The sequence below is a fragment of the Eptesicus fuscus genome, chromosome 12 (assembly GCF_027574615.1).
Source record: "Eptesicus fuscus isolate TK198812 chromosome 12, DD_ASM_mEF_20220401, whole genome shotgun sequence".
NCBI classification, from domain to species: domain Eukaryota; kingdom Metazoa; phylum Chordata; class Mammalia; order Chiroptera; family Vespertilionidae; genus Eptesicus; species Eptesicus fuscus.
This window is the reverse complement of record NC_072484.1, coordinates 5,701,775-5,719,663: the sequence shown is the minus strand read 5'-3', so window position 1 is coordinate 5,719,663 and position 17,889 is coordinate 5,701,775. Positions and strand designations below refer to the sequence as shown.

The window sequence follows — 17,889 nt, the reverse complement described above, 5'->3', positions numbered from 1 at the left end:
GCCCTGACCAGGAATCAAACCCACAATCTTAGTGTATGGGGAGGATGCTCTAACCACCTGAACTACCTGACCAGGGCCATTTTAAACATTTTTATCACCTCAGATAGAAGCCTCGTACCCATTAGCAATCACTCCTATCCCTATTTCCAGCCCCTGAACACCACTAACCTACTTTAGTCTTTGTAGATTTACCTCTTCCAGGCATCTTCTATAAATGAATTACTAGGGGGTGCGGCCTTTTGTGTCTGTGAAAGGTCTCAGGGCTCCATTCCTTCCTACAGCTGAGCGATGATCCCTCGTGGGACAGACCACAGTCTGTATGCACGTGGCCATGGAGGGGCCTGGGGGTGGTGTGCAGCTCCTGCCACCCTCCCACAAGCTGGCGGTCCCATCGCCCTGCTTCCTGCCGGCGCCCCACAGCCCTCTGGTCCCCTCCTTGCGCGCACCTGTTCCCTCTGCCTCCCCTGCGTGCGCTCCGAGGGAGCGGCTTCATCTGAATCTCCGCTGCACTTCGGGCCACAGTAGATGGGTGAGTGACTGGAGCGGCCCTGCTGCCGCTGAGTCGGGGCCCAGGGAACCCGGCCTCCCGCGCGGAGGGAGAGGAGAGTTCTCGTCCTTTCCAGGTAGGGAAGCCCAGGTGGTGCCCGAGACGCCCCTTGCTCCTCTCGGCCACAGCGGTCTGTGTTTTGCGAGTCTGCGCGACCAACCTTGTCGCCCTCTGAATCTTTCAGGTAAAAAGGAGAGGTTGGCGCAGGTGGGGGAATGGGGTGTTGGAGGGGGAAGCCACTGTCTTCTGGGAACCTCTTCTCCAAACTCGCGGTTCCACCAAGACGCAAATCCTGCAGCAGCGTTAACAGCTGAGCACCCTCCCAGCCCCGCGGGGTGCACCTGTGAACCCCTCTGCTCGCTGGCTCTAATTTTTTTTAATTTCTTTATTGATTAAGGTGTCACATATTTGTCCTCATCCCCCCATTCCCATCCCACACCCCTCCCCACGGATGCCCCAACCCCCTGTTGAACTTAACCATTGGTTAGGCTTGTATGCATGCACACAAGTCCTTTGGTTGATCTCTCCCCCCTCCCCCTACCCTCCCCTATCCTCCCTCTGAGGCCCGATAGTCTGATCGATGCCTCCTTGTTTCTGGTTCTTTTCTTGTTCATCAGTCTATGTTGTTCATCATTTCCCCTAGATGAGTGAGATCATGTGTCACTAGAGATATACTTAAAAGAACTGAATGTGAGACGAGCAATAATAGTTATGCTGACAGGCAAATGAATCAGTCTGTAGTGAGTTTCTTTCTGGACCAACAGTTCTTTTGAGACCCAATTTCAATGTCCACCAGTTCCTTATGTGTACATGTCAGCACTGACCCCTCAGCTCTGGATGGTGGACAAATGGTGGTAATGCAGGTCCGACTCCCTCTGGTTTGGTCTCGGCCGGCTCTAATTTTTTTGCAGTTTGGGAGAATTTTCCAAGTTTACCCTCTCTTCTGGCAAAGGACATTTTTATCTGCTCATCTGGGTCAGGACTTTATCCATTCATTCATTGGGCAGTTCTTTTATTCCACCTGTGTTCGGTTCATAACAAAGTACCCAAGGCGGGCGGCCGAAAACAGCAGCCTTTTATTCTCTCACACTTCTTCTTTTTTAAAAAATATATTTTTATTGATTTCAGAGAGGAAGAGAGAGATAGAAACATCATCGATGAGAGGGAATCATTGATCGGCAGCCTCCTGCACGCCTCCTGCTGGGAATGAGCCTGCAACCTGGACATGTGCCCTTGACTGGAATCAAACCCTGGACCCTTCAGTCCACAGGCGGACGCTCTATCCACTGAGCCAAACCAGCTGGGGTTCTCACACTTCTGAAGGCTAAAGTCCGAAAGCAAGGGCTTCTGCAGAGCCACACCCCTGCAGGCTCAGGAGGTCCATCTTCCTCCAGCTTGGGGGGGGGGGGGTTGTGTGGGGGGACTGCCAGAGAGCCTGGGCTCCTGGATTCTCATCGCTCCAATCTGCTTCCTGTCCTGGGGCTCCCCTCCCTGCTCCCTCCTTTTCTCATTAGGACACCTGGTCTCGGAGTAAGGGCCCGCCCACTGCATGACCTCATCTTAACTCACCTCTGGCAAGACCCATGCCCAAATAAGGTCAGATTTGCAAATGCTGGGGAATAGGACTTCCTCAGATCTTCTTAAAAGCTTTAATTCAACTCGCAGCATCTCCCTCCGAGAAAGAAGTCTTACTGGAATTTGAATTAGAATTGTATTCCATTTCTATCATAATTTTTACTTTCTCTTACGGAAGGACGTGGTATGTCTCCTGCTGGTTTTGTGTAATGTCATTTAGTAAGAGCTCACTGTTTTCCTCATAAAGCACCTGCCTTTTTAATTACATTTATTTCTATTTTATTATTTCAGTCGCTATTGTGAATGAAATCTTTTTCTTATTTTTATTCCTAGATGTTTATCGCTAAGGCATAGGAAAGGCATTGTTTTTGTGTTTATCTGGAACCCAGGGTGTGTGCTTTTAGCAGCTGGTGTATTTGGGGTTTTGCAGGGACAGAATTCTATAAACAGAACGTGGCATCTTGGGGTGTTCTGCAGCTCATAGGGACAATGAAGGGGAGCTATCAACTGACCTTGGGCCATTTCCACAACGCAGTGTTAAGTGAGGAGAAAGATGCAGGAATGTGTAATGGAATCCCAAGTTAGGAGCACAATGAGGCAAGGGTCATATAGAGGCTATCTGTGTTCACTGGAAAACACAGAATGCTAGCTTGTTAACCTGGGCTGCTTGTTAGGGTGGGGAGTTAACAAAAAGGGAAGAGGAGAGAAGAGGTGAAGGCACCCAAGCAAAACAAGGATGAGAAATGACTACAAAAAAATCCAAAATCATAGGATACAGTCACTATACATTTATGTGACTTTGTATATCTATATTTATATTATGTACTTGTTCTATATGTCCAGAGAAACTTTTCCCCCCTTTAGTTGAGGATCTTTATTGTTTTTCTTCCTTTTATTTATTTATTTTTTTTTATTTAAGGGCCCCTCACTGGCCCTGCTTCCAGGAGTGGCCACGCCCAGGTGAAAAGGGGAGGAACCAGGCAGCCTGGGGAGGGCTCATCTCCACAACATTCCTTTTACACACAACTAAACAGACAGCACAGAGTCACTATTGCGGTTAGAAGTTGGCAGCATGGAAGGGGGGGAACAGGTGGAAAGTAGGGGTGTCATTAAAAAAATATACAGGCCCTCCCAGTGCCTGGGGTGGGGGGACTTGGTCTGCTTCAACCCAAGAGGAATCAGAAGATCAGAAGCCGTTTTGGAGGCCAGAACCCTCAGGGGTGGAGGGAGGAGGGAGGTCCGGGGGTGGGGGCTGTTTGGCAACTGGGGGAAGGGATTGTCCTCCCCTGTGGGGATCCCCCAGCCCTGGGGTCTGGCAGGAGGGCAGCAGCCTGCAACCCCCAACAGGCAGGTCTGGGGCTGCCAGATGCTCCAGGCAGGGGCTGGGGTCTCACAAAGGCTTGCCGTTCAGGGAGGTGACAGCACTGCCCCCCAGCTTCTCTGCCAGAGGGCACGTCCTTGACCTCGGAGCAGCTTGCCTGTGACTTATGCTTGATCCAGTCAGCTTCTTCTTGGTGGCAGCCTTGGAGCTGACATAGATCATTTTGCTCTTAAGGGGTGCAGACTCAGGGGCCCAGGAGGTAAACCCCAGGTCCCCTTGCTCTCCTCGGTCTCGTAGGTTGCGCCATACAAGGGCAGTCTTTGTCCAGCAGCATCTTGACGAAGGTGGTGTCAGGGTCGTCTCCTGTCTGACCCACATCCCCCACCAGGACCTCGTGCCGCCTCCAGAATGATGTCCTCGCCATCTTCACTCGGGCAGGAACACTTGGATGACGCCGGCAGAGGCAGCCACACGGGACGCCATGCCAAGGAGACAGCACGGAGAGCCTGCGATGAGGGGGCCGCTGCAGCTGCGGCCGGGATCCGGCTCTGTCCGGAGCAACTTAAAACAATGACTCCTACTTTTGTCCAACTTTATTAAGATTAGCTGACATATGACATTGTATTCATTGCAACAGAATGATCTGATGTAAGCATAGATTGCAAAATGATCACCACAGTAAGGCTGGTTAATATCCATCACCTCTCCCACAGTTACAATTTTTTTCTTGTAATGTGAAGTTTGAAGATCTGCGCTCTTGACAACTTTCAAATATACAATACAAATATATTAACTGTAGTCAGCATGCTGGACGTTATCCCCCGGAACTTACTGATCTTATAACTGGAAGTTTGTACCTTTGGACCCCTCCCCGGGTCCCTCCCCCACCATCTGATCTGTGTCTGTGAGTCCCGTTTTTCAGGTTTCCCATGTAAGTGAGGTCATTTGGAACTTGTCTTTCTCTCTCTGACTTCTTCACTTAGCACAATGCCCCCAAGGGCCATCGATGTCGCTAAGGCAGGATTCCCTCCCTTTTGAGGACTGAATAATATTCCATCGACTATGCATTCCACCTTCCTTTATCCATTCATCCAGCAGTGAACACTGAGGTTGCTTCCATGTCTTTGCTTCCGTAAAAAAAGTTTAAGTTCATGCCAAAGCGAAGAAGTGAGAGCCTGATGGCGGGGGTGGCCCTGGAAGCCAGGCCTGAAGGGGAGACACAGACCGGGTCCTGGAGGGCACCCAGGGGGGCCTCTGGCTGCTGCTGAGAGGGGGAGGCACTGACATCTGGGTTTTTGTTTGCAGGCATCGATGTCCCATTTTGTAAGAGCAGCCAAATACTTCTTCTGAGCCACCTCTCTCCCTTTCCCTCTCCCTCACCTGCACTGCCCTCTTTTTTTTTTTTAATTGATTTGAGAGAGAGAGAGAGAGAGATCAATTTGTTGGTCCATTTATGTATGTTTCCACTGGTTGCTTCTTGTATAGTATGTGCCCTGACTGAGGATCAAACCTGCAACCTCGGCCTTTCAGGATGATGCTCCTGGCCAGGGCCACTGCCCTCTTCTTGGTGGGGTTTGGCTGCGGTCCTGCTCCTCTTCAGGTCTGACTCTTGAGCCAAGGCAAACCCAGCGGCAGCTCTATGAGCCCCGGATGAGATCGCTCCTCACCTGGCGATACCTGGCCTGTGTCCTGTCTGAGGCCGGTTAGGGAGAGCTTCCTTTTCCTTTGATATTTTTAGCCTTCCAAATATATTCCTTTCTAGCCTAAATTAGCCTCAGACCCTCTCTACTTACAAAGGACCTTAGGTTATTAAAACACACACACACACACACACACACACACACACACACACACACAACAAAAAAAAAAACGAAAAATCTCCTACCGTCTTAAGCACATCCACTTTGTGATGTGGACGTTGTTAGCATCCAGTTCCTTTTTACAGAGGAGGAAGCAGCCGGCTGTTGCTCTGCCTAGACCAGTGATGGGCAACCTTTTGAGCTTGGTGTGTCAAACTTCGCCAAAAAACTGAGCATAACTCGGGTAGTGTGTCACTTTGAGGAAAAAACATTATTTCGCAAATGTTTCATCCTCGGCATGCGGCCGCCTCAGTGGCCACATGTCATCAGAAATGGCTACGCGTGTCAGTGCTGACACGCGTGTCATAGGTTTGCCATCACTGGCCTAGAGTCAAACTGCTGGTGAGCAGTAACACTAGGATTTGAACCCGTGTCTCTTGGTCTCCAAAGTCTGTGTCTGTGGCCCAGCAGCATGGCTCAGTGGTTGAGCATCCACCTATGAACCAGGAGGTCATGGTTCTGTTCCCTGTCAGGGCTCATGCCTGGGTTATGGGCTCAATCCCCAGTGTGGAGTGTGCAGGAGGCAGCCAATCAATGATTCTCTCTCATCATTGATGTTTCTCTCTCTCCCTTTCCCTTCCTCTCTGAAATCAATTAAAAAAGAAAAAAAAAAAGTCTGTGTCTGTGTCACTGTCCTATGATTACTCCGGGACAGTAGGGGGTACAGAGACATAAATGGGTGTCACTACCTGAACACAGTTAGAGACCAGTACACAGAGTGTTTCATGCCAACACCAAGATGGAGAGGCCAAACAAGCCGGGCACGGTGGTCGGGGGGGGGGGGGGGGGGGTCAGGAGAGCTTCCTGGAGGAGGTGGCTGCCATCTGAGCTCAGCCCTAGAGGACAAGCAGGGGCAAGCCAAGTGACCCACGCTGGGAAGGGCGTTCCGGGCAGAAAGAATTGTGTGTAATGTGTCGAGAACTGAAGGCAGAGCGTACTGGTTCAGACTCTTAGCTGCAACCCGAATATGACCAAACAGAATGAAAATTTCATCGTCTCAAATAACTGGAAAGTTCAAAGTGGGGAGAGTGGTGCCGAGGACACAGGTCACCTCATGCTGTCCTCCGGATCGGGTCTCTCTCCGCGGCCGGCTTCCTTTCTATGACCTGACTCCATTCGCAGGGCTTCCCTGTGTTTGCGAGATGCTCTTGGGAGCTTGGCGATCTTCCTTCAGCTTCCTTGTGGATGGTCTCACAGCCTCTTATTGGCTCTTTCTAGAGCACCTGCTCATCCCATCAATCACTGTGGCTACGGTGCAGCAGAGTGCTGACTGGCTTAGGTGTAGGTCACATGACCCACCTTTGGCCAGGGTGGGTCAACTTGGGGCTCTGGACTTGGAGAAGGGAAGTGAGGGCCCTTGTGGGATGTAAGGTGAAAGGCTGGAGCAGTGGGGTTCAGGCTCAGATATAGTTGGGACCAGGTCAAGGAGGGCCCCAAGGGAGACAAGCTTAGAGCTTAGATACAGCAGGAGGACATGAGCCAACATCTCAGGGAGCACACGTCACATCCATGGTTTCCTGGCCCCAGGTCTCCGCTTTTCCCCTGAAAGGATGCCTACCAGGAATCCCTGGTCCAAGTGGTGGTGGCTGGAGTCGATTCTCTCCTCTTGACAGTGATTACAGGGTAAGGTTTCTCTGAGGAGGCTGCTCGTCCTGAGTTCCTTCCTTTGATTGGCTTGTAATCCACCCAACATACTCAGAGGTCCACACGCTTTTTCTGTAATTGCCCAGAAGTAGTAAACATTTTGGGCTTTGCGGGCCATCTGGTCTCTGCCACAACGACTCAATTCTGCTTTAGTAGTGACGGCAGCCATATCATTTACATATTGCCTGTGGCTGCTTCTGAGATCATATAAACCGCAAGGCCTAAAATTTCTATCTGGCCCTTTACAGAAAACGTTTGCCAACCCCATCAAGTACCAAGAACATCTCTCTCTCTCTCTCTCTCTCTCTCTCTCTCTCTCTCTCTCTCTTTCTCTCTCAAGTCCTTAAAACCCGTCCTTACCACTATTTTCAATGACTGCAATTGGCTTCTCTCCCACCAGCGTTTCCAAAGCTGCTCTGCGGAGGGCACTCATTTCCCTGGCAAATGTTCGTGAAACTGAGTTTGCCAGGGGAAGACACCTCCTGAATTTGGGAAGCAATGGGAAGTGTCCCCAAAGCCTCCCTGGCTGCTCTCCCAGCCCAGCCCTGCTCTCTAAGCTCTGAGAGGCTAAAAAACATTTTCTAAATCATTTTTCCTGACCCAAGATCTCGAAACTTTGCAAACCCATAAATTAGCAGGCCACCTGCTGAGGAATCTCGTTGAGCCTGTCCTGAAATAGTCCCTGCAACCCGGTCCCATCCACATTGAGGTATTTTTCAGATCCTTGAAATCTTTTTTTTTTTTTTTTTTACCCCTTAATTACAGTTTACAGCTGGTCCTACTGGGAGCAAAGGCTCCCTCCTTGCCTGGGGTCATTATACATCAAGCTGGACTAGGGGGGAGGGGTCTTCCTGCAGAATCAACAAGGTAGGGAGGAGGACTCAAGACCCAGAGGCCAGTTTTTCTGGTTTCCGGGAGCTCTCCTGGTCTCCCCTGGTTTACTTTTCTTAGGTGGAAACCCTACTTGGATTTGCAAATGACATGGGGCTCTTTGTCACCTCAAATCCCTTGGGGGCCCGTGGGGAAGTCATTGTTTAGAAAGTGTTGCCTCTTTGGCTTTTCTTTTTCTATAAAAGGGGTCTTACAATGTCTGCGCCCCATAACCTTGGGCTTCTGCCAAGCTTCTTGGTAGCATTTTCACTTGATAAATATGAGCCTTTCTCCTCCTGAGCCATGAGAGTGTTTCTCCTACCGGTTGGTTTGTTTGTCCAGTCTAAGCTTTTCCAATTATTCTCTAATGACCATAGATCGTTTTATAATAAAACAACATTGCAAATGTAGTAAGGTGTGAAAAGCAAAACTTCTCAAGCCCGGTTAGACCCCTGCATGTATCATGTCAAGCACCCCGCATGCAGATGTCACCTGCCGTCCAACTTTCAGATGAGCTGATAAAGCCAGAAAAAGCAGAGGCCATCGCTCGCTCATTTTCCACATTTATAGCATTTGGGGGGGGGGGGGACTTTGGTGTGTGTTTTTAAACATTTGTAATTCTATTTTTTTTCATCGTAAAATGATCTGTGGGCATTAGAGAATAACTGGGAACTCTTAGGCTGGGCAAACAAACTACAGCCACCCGCCCATGTCCGGGGAGGTAAACACGAATAACATCGCAGGACCCACTTTTCCAACCCCTGTTAGTAGAGTAACAGCACCATAGGGTGCTTCTCAGTCTGCATCCCTTCTCTTCCCCTTTCCTAAGAGCCCCTGATTTTGTCCCGGCATCCTTTCTGAGCAGGTGCTGTGAGGGACTGACGCTTGATCAACCCGAGATTACTACCTCACCTCCTTTCCCTCACAGCCCCAAGCATGCGTACAGTTGTGGGCAATGAGATAAGGAGGCAGATGTTGGCGAAGGGACTTCTGGGAAGGTTTCCTTCCTCCTAAATGAGACACTCAGAAAGAGATGCCCCTGCTGTCCTTTCTGCTGACCAGCTAGGATGCCCGGAACCTGAGAATGAGACAGAGGTGGGGCAGAGGGTCGAGCCCAGAGAGTCAGAAATAGAGCAGGAGCCCCGTGCCTCGTGCCTGCCCTGCCTCTGCACTTCTTATGTCAGGAGACATCCCCAGATTTTAAGCCAATTTGAGTTGTGAGTCTGTGACTGGAATGAAGCTGAATAGCTAGTGTATGTTCTGCTTTTGAAGCCCACCAACCAGCTCCCATGAGGAACATCCCTGCCCTCGCATAGGGGTGAGCGTGTGCAGCTTGGACCAGGGGCCTTTGGGAGCGTCTTGGGAGGGGGAAGATGGAGGGAACTTGAGCTTGTGCTGGGTGATTCTAGGGAGAGATGGGAGACACGGGGCCAGTTCTGGAAGGACACTGCCAAGAAGTGGAACAATCTGACCATCGACTGTCTTCCCAGTGATTCAAGCAGGACTGGACTGGAGTGGAGCAGGTGGGAACTGACATTGACGAGTCAGCAAGCACTCGCGTTAGGAAAGAGGGTGTTTATTTTCATGGTCGCTGTGTGGCCTGGCCTGTGCGCTCTGAGCCCTGCTCCTGTTCGGGGGAGAATGTTTTTGTCTGGTTTTCAGCAAAGCCATCTTCACTGCTCCGGCTGCAAGCAGGGCCACTTTCACCTCCTCCGCATGAGCACACAACTGAATGCAACATTGGGCCTCATCGTCCATTCTCCATGTGAGGTGGCGTTCGAAGACACAGAGCCACCGAGGAGTCATTAAAAACAGCTGAACTATTATTGTTTTTTGTCATAGCAAAATATACATGGAGAAATACATAATGCAACTGCCATGCAAACGTTTAAAAATTATTTGTTCAGTAAAAAGAGAACAAGAAGGAAAGTCAAGCAATCCTGGAATACATGGCTGTGTAGTACCTTATAAGAAAGAGAATCTGGCAGCCGATGGGATTCCTCATTTTATATGTAGGCGTCTCTGTATCATAAATCAATAACTCCTGATTCTGAGGACAGCCCAGGCAGAGCACATAAGAATCACCGAGGCTGCTGATGAAAACACATGGGTTCCCGCCTGCTTCCTCACCCGAGATGCTGATTCAGTTGCTCTCATCTGGGAAGTGTCTTCCAGTGTCTCTGCCTCAAGGGCAATTCTCTTTCTCCTCCAATTTCAAGGACTCTGATTGGCTCCCCTTGAGTCACATGTCCCACTCCTTGACTAATCACTTTGGCCAGTTCTGGGTTATGCACTTCTCAGTGGCCAAGAGTATGGGCTACTGTGACTGACAGCTATGCTGAATCAAATGATGGATTCAGGGAGGAGTGTTTCTCCCCAAAGGACGTTGCAGGGCCCGTGTTGGGAATGTCATTCTAGGAATACCTGAATCTTATTTTAGCTCAGCGCACTCTTTCCCCTTAAGGTGCACCCAACACGAGAGGCAAAAGCAAATTAAAAGTCAGCGTCATTAGTATTAATGGAGCTTCGGGCAGAGCTCTAACACAGATTATTGATAAATAAGGCTGTATCGCTTGGTTTAGAGGTGAAGATAGAAGGAAATTGCCAACTGCCCTGCAGCCTTTACCTGGCCACCAGGGATTAATCATGCCAAAAGGTGAAAAGCAAGGATGCAGACCATGAAAACTAGAACTGCTGGGGTCAGGAGCTGCCGTTTCAAGTGACAGTGATCTGGTCCATTAATAAATCATATTTGCCCAGCACCTTAGAATTTAACCCAATCAAATTTGTAAGTCTTTTTCTCTGAAGGGTAGAAGGTTGGAACTACAAGATTTCAAGTTGGCAAACCCCAGGGAAGGGCTATGATTGGCTCAGCTTGGGTCACATGGAAGAGGCAAGTAGAGAGAATACCTGCCTACAGCATTCTGGGTACATAAATGATTCTTCCAAATAGCTCCTTGCTTATTTTAAGATGCTGTGATATAATAAAATATATATATATATATGGTCTCTACCCCAGTTCTAGGCACATAGCTTCTGACCCCTTGAACTCACAGAAGTGATATGTCTTTTTTTTTAAGAGAAAGAGAGAGAAAGGGAGAGAGAAGTATCTATCAGTTACCTCCTATATGCACCCCAAAACTGGGAATCAAACCTGCAATCTGGGTATGTGCCCTGCCTGGGAATCTAATAGCTCTTGCTTTGACTCAAAATTACTTTAATTTAATATAATGATAACAGCAAAAACAAAATCCAGACCGATAGTTCCTGAAATTCTATGGATAAGAGCAGGAGGGGATAGGAGTGGTGAGCCACAGGGAATGTAGGAAATTATCATAAAGCAGTGTCGTCTTAGAAAGCACTTCCCTTTTATGCATATGTGGGTGGCTTGATATGGGGGTGCTGGTGGAGATGGAGAGGTGGAGAGGTGACCCCAAATAATAATAACCGAATAGAATACAGCACAATAGTGGTCCGTTCTGTGTGCTTTGTGAGCATGAACTCATTTCAACCTCATAACAAGCCTAGGAAGTAGGTCCTTCACTAAGATCGACAGCTAGCAAGACTTGTATAGCCACTATACCCCCCTGAATCTAATGTTAGCTCAGCCCACTCTTTCCCCTGAAGGTCCACCCAACACAAGAGGCAATTCTAGAGTTGTGGGGAAGCATTCAAGCACCTGACCTTGGTGCTTAAAAGATGGAAGTTGTAATACGTATTGCCGACGTGGAGTTCAAGGGGCATTGTGCCAGGATTCGGGCATTGCTGAGCCCAGCTGAGGCCGAGGGGCCATGCTGGGAGCAGCCACCGAGCCTCAGCCTGCACAGAGCGTGGCTCTACGTGGAAGGATGGGACAGTCACTCTGGAAGCTTCTCCCCTTGAAACACCTTGACTTTAAGGAATCTTCCTCTTTCTTCCCTCCCTGTCTCCTTTAGACACCTGAGTCAGTGCTGTCTTTTCAGAAGCACCTAACTGAGCAGGAGAGGCGTGTGAGCAGGGCTGGCATTGGGCAGGATTAAGGGAGGATTAAGGCCCTTTGTCAATTTCTCATCTCCTCTCTGCAGAAACAAGACCTGAAGTCTTGCTAAAGAATTCCCGTGGTAACAACTTTCTCTGGGCTCTTTTGGATCGCCTCTGGCTGGGTGGAGCTCCCGCTGTGTGCAACCTCCACCAGGAAGTGAGCCAGGCTGCCAATGTGAGCTTTGAGCCAGGGCATTTGCTTGGGTGGGGTCTCCATTCCAGGCCAAGACGACTCACCTCTTGGGCCAGTTGCCTCAGACCTTGGAGACAAGCCACATCTTGCCAAGAGACTTCTGTTCCCCATCCCAGTGCCCAAGGGTGTGGTCCCGCTGTCGCTGCAGCCCGCTCCTCCCCTGTGTTCCCTTCTGCTCTCCATTTCCCCTGGTTTAAGGAGACACAAACCTGCTTTTACAGAAGGCCAGTCTCCACTTTTTTATCTTCTCAAGGACTTCAAGTCCTGAATGACTCTTCTGAATTTCCCTTTCTCCCCACCGTCGCTTCTCAGCAGCACACAGAACTGCTCCCATGTTGGAACAAGAACAGACACCCTCTGACTCCCGCAGGGGACACCAGCGCCCTCCCTCCTATCCTCCTTCCTCTGCCTCCCTTCAGAGACAAACTTCTCCGTTCCCTGTACTCCCATTCTCTAGCCCACTTCAGTCTGGCTTTGGTGCCCCCCTGAATTTGCTCTTGCCAAGGTCATGTTCATGGACATGACATGTTCAAGTCTTCATGTGATGGGGCTGCTTAGCTATACTTGACACAGCTGACCGCTCTCCTCACTCTCCTTCTGTGACATGCTCATGGTCTTCTCGCCTCATCCCGCCACTCCTGTCTTCATCGTCCGTTCCTCTTCTTCCTGCCTCTAGAGGTTGGGCCCAGCATGTTCCTTTCGTAGCTGGCTGCTCACAGGATGGTCTTCTTCATCACCGTGCTTTCAAACACCATCTAGCGGCTGAGGACCCTCCCTTTAGGCCTCTAGTCTTGTGGTCACCTCACAGATCCATTGCTGCATGACACCCTCATTAGAATGTCGCTTGGGCATTCCATACCTAACGTGTCCATACGAAACTTTGCATTGTCTCCCTACCTGCTTCCTCCCAGTCTTCAGCTATGGAAATGGCAGTCAGTGCCCCGCTACCCAGACCGCCAAGTTCTCACCCTGTCCTTTCATTCTCCCTCTTTGACCCTCCCACCCAGGTAGCCACCAATGGTCAACTCTGCTCCCAGATGTCCTCAGATCTCAGTCTCCTTGTCCTTTTTGTTCTTTAAAAAATAATTTATTTTTTATTGAATTGATCAGGGTGACATTTGTTAACAAAGATCCCACTTTTTTCATCATCACTTTTATACCCCAAGCTAGGCCACGTCAACTCTCACCTGGGTGCTGTGACAACCGCCTAAGTAATCACTGGCCCTCGTTTCTCATATTGCTGCTGTTGAGATCTTTCTAGAATGAAAATGGAATCAGATCTCTTGCTGAAAACCATCGCATGCTCTCCACTGCTCCCAAGAAGTCTAATGCACTTCACTCGGTTACACAGCCCTTCAGCACCTCCCTGCTCCCTGCCTCCCAGCCTGCAGTGCCGCCCCCACAGGTTAGTGAGCACCTACTCTGGCTCCAGTCACTGACAGGCTCTCAGGTCCCAGAACGTTCTTTCCCTTCCAGGCCTTTGCACTTGCTGCTCCCTCTTGGGGTGCCCTCCCCGCCCCTACTCCCCAGTTCTGGTTGGCTTCTACTTATCCTTCTATCCTTGGCTTAGCTTAGATGTCACTTCCTCCAGAAAGCCTTCCCTGACTCATTCTCCCAAAACAAAACAAAAGCAAATCAGATCAAAAAAGCTGAGTCATAGCTCCTTTCTTCCCTGAGGAGGGATTAGGAAAGCCGTGTCTGCATGGCAGGCACGTCCTCTTTCTACTTGCCATCTTCCTGACAGATAAACAGAAGCGTTGAGGACAGCATCCAAACAGATACTTCACTGGGTTTTATAGAAACCATTTTTTTTTCTTCCTAATGGGTGGTCCATTATTCCAATGACAGATTAAAGAATTGGTTAATGCCTTTAACATATTAAAACACCATCTTCTGGAATTTTAAACACACCCTTGGCTAATTTTGTTTTATTTATATTATTATTATTATCGTTATTATTATTTTGGATGGCTTGAGGGCTCTAGTGGGTAGGAGGCTGGCTATAGCATTTTAAAAAATGTATTGATTTTAGAGAGAGAGAGGAAGGTAGAGAGAAAGAGAGAAGCATCAATTTGTTGTTTTCTTTTTTTATTTATATATATATATTTTATTGATTTTTTACAGAGAGGAAGAGAGAGGGATAGAGAGCTAGAAACATCGATGAGAGAGAAACATCGATCAGCTGCCTCTTGCACACCCCCCACTGGGGATGTGCCCGAAACCAAGGTACACGCCCCTGACCGGAATCGAACCTGGGACCCTGGAGTCCGCAGGCCGACGCTCTATCCACTGAGCCAAACCGGTTTCGGCCCAATTTGTTGTTTTCCTTATTTATGCATTCATTGGTTGATTCTTCGATGTGCCTGACCAGGGATCGAACCCACAACCTCGGCATATTGGGACAATAACTAACTGCGCTACCCCGCCAGAGCACTATAGCATATTTTTTTGACACCCTGTGGCATCACTATTGGTTGTATCCGAGTGTAGGGGCTGAATCAATATTGATGAATGAAGGCATGAATGAAATTACTCTCAAACCAGAGTCTACATTTCATGTTCTAGGTCTCCAGGGGTTAATTTTATCAGCACCCATAAGACCAGGCACAGCTTCACTCTGTGAGTCATGGAACTGTCGGGTGACCAGATGGCAGGGTTCCTAGAGCACCCAGGGCTCCTCTTCTGAGCCTCTGAGGGGGTCCAGCTGAGCCCTTGCTCAAGGGCAGTTGTCACCAGCAGGCAGGCTGCCCTCAGGGTGGAAGAAAGTAGGGATCAGTAAGGTGAGGAGCTCTTAAAACACACCACCTGCTTTTATCGGCTTTTTGTTTGTTTGTTTTAAAGATCACTGCAACCCTCTGGAGACCAGATTGGGAACTGGAGAGAGAAAGTAAGGTGTCAGTGTCAACACACCTTTGTGACACCAATTGAGCCCCTGCTCCCCCCTAATGGCAGGGCCCAGAGTCGGCTCGCCATCTTGTGGTCAAACCTGAGGACTACATCCTTCCCACCGTGGGTTCCAGTGCTCCCGCAGCGGTGGAACCAGGTTTGCACCCCAGTCTGCTGTCCCACCAGAGTCTGGGGTCTAAAGGCCTAGTTCAAGTCCTGGTTTGACCACTCCCAGCCATGATCAAAGAAAACTCTTGTTTTCTTTTTTTGTTAATCCTCACCCTGGGATATTTTTCCATTTATTTATTTTTTAATATATTTTTATTGATTTAGAGAGGAAGGAGAGGGAGAGGGAGATAGAAACATCAATGATGAGAGATATTCATGGATTGGCTGCCTCCTGCACATGCCTTACTGGGGACTGAGCCCACAACCTGGGCATGTGCCCTTGGCCGGAATTGAATCCCGGACCCTTCAGTCTGCAGGCCGGTGTTCTATCCACTGAGCCAAACCAGCTAGGGCTCCATTAATTTTTAAAGAGAGTGGAAGGGAGGGGGAGAGACAGAGAGAGAAACATCGATGTGAGAGAGACACATCGATTGGTTGCCTCAACTCTCAGCTGAGGTACCTGCCCTTGTCCAGAATCAAACCCAGGACCCTTTAGTCCACTGGCCGATGCTCTATTCACTGGGCAGGACTTTGTTTTCTTCTCTGAATTGTGGACAGAGAAATGCTCTCATCTCTCCAGATAAAGACCCAATGAGAAGTGAGCCCGTGGCTGTCTCAGGCTTGCCAAGTCTCCTGTGTGTGGCTGATGGGTGTTGTTTTCTGAAGCTGATATAAGAGCACTTTTCTTCAGTGTCACCTTAAAACAAGAAAGTGAGGTGCCTGGATGGTTTGGATGTTTAGCACTGGAAGGTCTTTGGGGGTCATCAGGTGGGACCTCCTATTTTTAGAGGAGAAGAAGCTGAAACTCAGAGAGAGAAGAAACTAGGAGCCAGAGTTTTCAAGGCTCTGGTGGTAGAGTGCGACTTGCCCCTCCTCATTCAGCTGGTTCAGCAGTGAGTCCAGAGCTCTGCCCTCAGGTGAGGACTCTGCAGGGCAGAGGGTCCGAGGTGGGCACCCCACATGGGGTTCAGGAATGGCCCTTTGCAAGCCAAGTCCTTCTTCAGGCGGATGGAGAGGCACCCAGAGAACCCGAGAGTGGGGCTCAGTGCCCAGGCAGCTCCCAGTTGTGCCGAATTGCTGGCATTGAGTGAAGACCGTGCCCAACATCCTGCCACTCCACAGAAGCAGAAACTGAGATGCAGGGAGAGAGGATGGGCCCTGCCCAGGCCACTCACCGCTGCAGCAGCTGTTCCATCCCAGCAAACTGTGCAGCCGCCATCGCGGCCCTTTGTCTCATCAGGACTGAATACCTGCTGTCTTCGGAGGACCGCGGACCACGCCCTTGCCAATCATCCACTTCCTCTCCCCAGCAGCCTTGCCAAAGGCTCCTTCCCATTTCACAGATGAGGAGACCGAGGCACAGGGGGGTGATGTGAGTGCACCAGGCTAGTGAGTGCTGCGTCTAGAGTTGAACCATCTCCACTCAACTCTGGTGACTGGTTCACGGCCACCAAAGGGCCCAGCGCCACCAGAAGCTTTGGCCTCTGGGGAGGGGGTGCTCTGAAGAGCTGGTGAGGAGGGACGTGTTCTCCTAAGGAGCCTGTCTCCAGAGTGTACTTAGATTTCCTCTGAGGTTATAAAATAAGGTAACCCTGGAAGCAGGGTTACCCTCACTCATCGCTTTTTGAAAAATAGAATAAAGGATACAAATGGCTCCTGCCCCAGGACTGACACGCAGGGAGGCCCTCCTCTGTCCCACCCACACTCAGCTGCTGGCACCCACCTACTTAGGATCCAGAGGAACGAGGCCTGTAGGGCTAAGAAGGAGTGACATTGAGGGCCTCCGGGGGTTTCTTCCCACCCCTAACAGTACACCCGTGGGAAGAGGAGCAGGGACATCCCTTGTTGGAAATACCCCAGTCCCCGACGGACATGGCAACCACTCATTTAATGGGAAACAAAAGCCTGCTCAGGAGTCCTGGAGAGCCCTGGACGGCATGGCTGGGGGGCAGACGCCGTCTGAGGCTCCTTGGTCCTGAACCTCCCAACAGAGGCAGGTTCCAAACCACAAGCTGACCTTCCCTGACCTTCCAGCTGCCGGGTTACCTGCTGTCCACTCAGAGAATGTACCTTGGGTCATCTGCTCACTGTGTCCTCAACGCCATGGACAGGAAAGTCCCCATTTGATTCTGCCATTGTTTTGTCTTTCCTCTAAGTTTTCTAAGCCTGGAGAACAGAAACAATGGGCTGGACCCGGAAGAAGTCTGCCAAAGGGTGAATAATGCGGATAAAGGGGTGATATCTTTGGGTGCTTTCTTCCTGGTGCCCACTGTCTCTAGGTCCCTTGGACCCAGGGGTCATCTTACACCTCCCACAGCACCTCCTGTTCGTCTCAACTGTCTGTCCATCTCCAGAGTCCAGCTGAAGGTGTTTGTAGGGCTCAGGTATTCCCACGCTAGTTAGTGCCACCCCACAAACTATAAAGCATATAAAAATGCATCCACTGCACACATTAAAAATATTTTATTGGGGTCCAGCTGGCATGGCTCAGTGGTAGAGCATCAACCTATGAACCAGGAGTTCATGGTTCGATTCCTGGTCAGGGCACATGCCCGGGTTGCGGGCTTGATCCCCAGTATGGGGCGTGCAGGAGGAAGCAGATCAAGGAATCTTTCCCATCACTGATGCTTCTATCTCTCTCTCCCTCCCTCTCCCTTCCTCTCTGAAATCAATAAAAATATATTTTAAAATATAAAATAAAAACATTTTATTTGGTATAAATGAAAAAGGATTTTACAATTGAATTTTGCTAGGAACAAATTATTTACTTCGTCCTTGTGATTCAGATTTTAGTATTTTTATATGC

At 49.6% G+C, this 17,889-nt stretch overlaps 1 pseudogene; it reads right to left on the bottom strand.

Moving 5' to 3' along the window:
- Window positions 1-3,512: 3,512 nt before the first annotated feature.
- LOC103285911 (cofilin-1-like) lies at window positions 3,513-16,302 on the bottom strand (annotated as a pseudogene).
- Between the last annotated feature and the right edge of the window lie 1,587 nt (window positions 16,303-17,889).